Source organism: Lemur catta, chromosome 24 (assembly GCF_020740605.2).
Source record: "Lemur catta isolate mLemCat1 chromosome 24, mLemCat1.pri, whole genome shotgun sequence".
NCBI classification, from domain to species: domain Eukaryota; kingdom Metazoa; phylum Chordata; class Mammalia; order Primates; family Lemuridae; genus Lemur; species Lemur catta.
The window spans coordinates 276975-282034 of NC_059151.1; the positions used below are offsets into that span (position 1 = coordinate 276975).

Consider the following 5060-nt stretch of genomic DNA (forward strand, 5'->3'; position numbering starts at 1 on the left):
ATTATTTCTCCGGGGATAATTGCTGAAGATCCTCTTATCAGCTGTCAGAGCCAGGTCTGGATTTCTGTGTGGCTGAGCTGCCTCCTTTATTATCTTATCACTTCTAGTTCTTGTTAGGAATCTACAAAGAGGATCTAAATTGGATCAGAACGGTTGCTTTAGGCAGGGTCATTTATCTTTGGCTGAATCTTAAGAGGCCTTGGAGAATGTGAGAACCAACCCTATTTGATTTTTGATATGTGTAGGGTGGTTCTAATATAGATGTTCTTAATCACCATTCCCTACTGCACCTCCCTGTACTAATAGGGAGTGGTCTCTCATATAGTAATGGAAGAAAAACAAGGTGCAGAACAGGGTCTGCAATATGCTACTTTATGTGTAAAAAGGGAAGGAGATATGTCTATATTAGAATCTGCTTTTATATCCTAAAAATAGTTTGGAAGGATATATCTTCAGAGTAAGAAAAGTTGGGAACAAAGCTGGGCATGTGAGAGACAAGGATGGAAGGGAGATTTGGAAAGTACATGCCATTTTCTCCTTTTTGCTTTTTGAACCTGTGACTATATCATCTACTCAAAAAACAACCATTTTTCAAAAAACTAAAAAAATAAAAAAAAAATACAATACAGCCCATGCAGCTTTTCTTAGGTTCCAGTTTCAACGACATGTTAGAAAAATATACATTGAAGTCAATGTGAACTGTAAAACTACTTGAACATGAATATATTTGCCAAGTGCATCAGAATAAAAGCCTTAATTCCACGGGACAAGTTTCTGTGTTTGGGGGAGTCTTAAGAGGCTGCATGCTCCAAACAGGTAACTCCTAGCACACTGTGGACGCAGTCAATGATTATACTGCAGCAATATTGCATACAGCCTTCAACTTGAGATCAAAAGAGGTGTAAAGAAAGAGAATTTGTATTTGAAAAAAAAGAAAAGAAAAATTACATATAATACTACCACTTCATACTCTTCTTCCCTTGACAATTTTGTGAAATTGTTCCAGTCATGTCTTATAACCTTTTCCCCCTTCCAATGCAGGGTGCAGTCCAGGATAACACCACATTAAAAAAAAAAAATCTTTTTTGGTGAGCTGTTTTTCATGTCTTCCCCATTTCAATAGGATTTTTCATCTTTTTTTAAAAAACTGTTTTAAATTCTAGCTGTGTCAGGGAAATCGGCCGTTTATCTCTGGTATAGACTGCATGTATTCTCTAACAACTTGTCATTTGACATTTGACTTTGCTTATGGTATGTTTTTGCCAATGTAAAATTTTTTTTAATGCAGTGAAACATCAATATTTTTGCATCTTGACTTTAAGTCATACATACAAACTTTTTCTACACTGAGGTTAAAGTAGAATTTACCCATGTTTTCTTCTAGCAGTTGCATAGTTTCATTTTTTACATTTTGATCGCTGATTCATTTGGAGTTTATTCTTATGTATTGTGTGAGGAATGCATCTAATTTTATCTTTTTCCACATGGCTACCCTGTTGTCTCAACGACGCTTATAAAAAAAGTCCATCTTCCTCTCAGGGGTTTGAAATCCCATCATTTTCATTTATGAGATCTCTGTATGTAGTTGGGGCTATTTCTGGGCTTTTAATTCTACTGCCTTGGTTGGTCTGTCTGATTACGCCTGTGCCAGGATCATATGGTTTTAATCACAGAGGCCTTACGTTGTGTTTTCAAAGCTGGTGTGGCTGGTCCCTTCTTGTAGCTATTACTTTGCCATGTTTTCCCAGATACTCCAGGATGTTTATTTTTCCATATGAGCTGTATTTCACATCAACTTGTCTAGTTTCAGAGAAAAAGTGTTTTTATTTGGATCACATTAAACTTTTAAATTGTGATGGGGAATTGGTATCTTGGTGATTTTGAGGCAAGAAGAAGGGACGTATTTCCGTTTGTTTTAGTCTTTTGTGTCTTTTGGGAATGTTTTATAGTTTTGTTTGTATGGATAGTGAACATTTTTTATGTGGTCTATTCCTGAATATTTTATCTTTTTTTTTTTTATGCCTCTGTAAACGGGCATTTCTTTTAATTAGGCATAATATTTGCATATAACCTATGTATCTCCTCCCATGGTCCTTAAAGCATCTCTAGATTACTTGTCATACCTAATACAACGTAAATGCTGTGTAAATAATTGTTATACTGTGTTGTTTAGGGAATAATGATGAGAAAAAAGTCTGTACGCATTCAGTACAGATGCAGTTTTTTCCCCAAATATTTTCAATCCCCAGTTGACTGAACCCATGGAGACTAAGGGCCGACTGTATGTGGTTCTTCATGCTAGTCAAGCAGCTTTTCTGTTAAGTCTGAATTTCCAAATTAAAAGTTAAAAAAAAAAACTATTACAGACCTTCTTTTCAAAAACAACAAACTTCAGTCGTCTAGCTGCAGGGTCAGTAGCTTTTTATCTTTTTGCCAGCTACTTATAAAGACATTTCCTGAAATGCTGACAAGTTAGTATTTCCAAAGGCTCCACATTTGGGCTCACTAAGAGGAAGAGGAATCGTTCACTCGGAAATGATTATAAGCAGCAGTCATGCTTTCCCCTGCTTGAAAACAAAAGGCACCGTTCGCTGTTGCCTTTGACAAGTTGGCTGGCCTGGAGTGCAGGGCCCGTGAGAATTCATCAGAACACGGTGAAGCATCCCAGGTGTCGGGCTCAAAGGTCATGCACTGATGTAATCTCGTCCCAGGGTCTTTTGCTGAGCTGGTGAGTGAAGGCAGCACAGGCATGACGGGGAGGGGTCTGTTAGTTAGCCAAGTGTACCCTTGCTGGGGGCTTGAGCAAATGGGTGTGAGGCAGCTCTGTCTTGTCAAGGCTGGGAGAATTTTAGCAACCTGATAGGATACAATTCCTTCCCTGGCTGGAGTTCTGTTACCAGTTTAAGGTGATCTAACCGCTCACCTGCAGCTTCCGCTGTCTCCAGTGAGACCTGCCAAAGTTATCACCTACTCTGCGCTTTAAGATGTTCTGCCACAAGCAGGTCGCTATGCCGGAAGCAGCTCTGTGAGTCTATATCCTTGTATAAACAATGATGCTCATTATGTCATTATTTTTAGCAGTTAAAAAAAAACAGCGAAAACTTAGGTATCAATCAATAGGAGAACAACTTATTGAAATTCTAAGTATCATTAAAAAGAATAAGTTGGATCTGTTACTATATATACCTGTTTGAACCAAAAAAGCCTACAACATATTGTTAACTTTAGAAAGGAGGTTGTAAAATAGTTTATGTAATATCCTTCTGATATTTGTACAGAAAAAGTTTATATCCATGTGCAAAAAAAAGAAAAACTAGAAGGATAAATTCCAAACAGTTCCAAACTGTTAACATGGAAACGTCTCTTCTCATGGCAAGGATGGTGGGAATAGTGATTCCCACTCCTTTTGTTACTGTTCGGGGAGTGTTTCCCTTACACTTCTGACCTTTTGGCTCGTTCTTTATTCTAGTCTTTGGAGGTTTTCTAGGCAATGTAGTGACAGCTCCATAGTGGAGCAACTCTTGTTTCCAGGTGAGAGGCGGCGTGGAGAACCAGCAGTCCTGGGTGGTTCTCAGGTTGTCAGGTTTGTAGGTGCGAACAGGTGTAACTCAACCCCATTTTCTCTCCCTCAGGTTGGAGTCAGACTCCAGCGGAAACCCGTCTTCTGCTCCCGCGCTCCGTCTCCAAGTTGGTGGGGAGCGGCCCACTCACAGGGGAGGCTGCAGTGTAGCGTTGCCAGCCACTGGGGCAGGTGTAACCAAACTGACATTTTGATCTCTGCCTGCCTGGATGAGTAGCAAGAGTATCACTCACCGGAGTCCCTCAAACGTGAATGAAAACAATATTCTCTTTTTATTTTTCATGTTTCTGTATTGTTTGGATTTTTTTGTTATAATGAACACATATTACATATAGTAATATGGGTAGATATCTCTAAATACAGAGATACGAAATTATAAAATCTGTATCCTTGCAGTTTTCACCTAATATTAGGATTCCTTGTGTCCTCCTTGATTTATATTTTCCTTTTGCTTCAATTGCGTAGAGCAACTACGTCATCTCCCCAGGCGAGACGGGTGCTCAGCCCTGACTGGCTCTCTGCTCCCGTGGTCAATGCACACACGTTTTCTAGCTCCGTTCCTACTTTCCCTTCTTGTGTAAACTGTCTGAGCTGGCTTCTCTCCAGGGGGTCGCTGCCTCTGTGTCCGGTGAGTCGTGCCCATTCTGACTTGGGGAAAGATGCCCCCTGGCTTCCCAGGCCTGAGGCATCCTTAGGCCTCAGTGACAGCCCAAGAATGGTCTCCGAGGCATTTACAGAACGTCCTCTTCGTTTTCCACATCACAGCCTGCAGATACATACAGAAAGCATGATGTCCTCTCAAGTCTTTTCTCCAGGCAAAATCTCCCCGTTTTTTTTGAGCTACGCGTCACATGAGATCTAGTTTTGATTCGCTCTGATATTTTCGCCACCTCCCTTTGACTGGGCCCCGGTTTGTCTTTGAATCTCCTGCAGACGGACAGCCAGGGGGCAAGCGGTTCTCTGGGAGACCTGACCAGTGCCGGGCAGGAAAGGGTGAGCCCTGCTTGTGGTAACGGTGGTCTCCTCTCAGCACAGTGGTCCGAGTGGCAGTGTCTGCTCACAGACGTGGGTGCTGGTGACCGTCCTCGTCTGTCTGGGCGGCTAGACCAAACTGCCATAAAGGGGACAGCTCATAAACAGTGGGAAGTGATTTCTCACAGTTCTGGAGGCTGGAAGTCCACGACTGAGGTGTGATTTGGTGTCTGGTTAGGGCCACTGCCTGGTGGGTGGCACCTTCTGGTTGTGTCACCACAGGGTGGACAGCGCGGACAAGCTTCCTCGGGCCTCTTTCGTAAGGGCAGACTCCATTCCTGAGGGCCCCACCTTCCTGACCCCCCCACTTCCCAGTGGCCCTGCCCCCTGGCAGTACCACCTTGGGGGCCAAGATTTCAGCATGTGAATTTTGGAGGGGTGCAGGGGACACAAACATTTGGACCCTAGTGTGAACATGCCACAGGGTCAGCTTATAGTGGGCTGACAG

General features: G+C 42.2%; 1 long non-coding RNA gene across 1 annotated transcript; it reads left to right on the forward strand.

The window, feature by feature from the left end:
• The first annotated feature begins 2604 nt into the window (after window positions 1-2604).
• LOC123627364 lies at window positions 2605-3987 on the forward strand. Its single transcript, XR_006731252.1, has 2 exons — window positions 2605-2728; window positions 3633-3987. It is a non-coding gene; the product is annotated as an uncharacterized LOC123627364 (long non-coding RNA).
• The last annotated feature ends 1073 nt before the right edge of the window (window positions 3988-5060 follow it).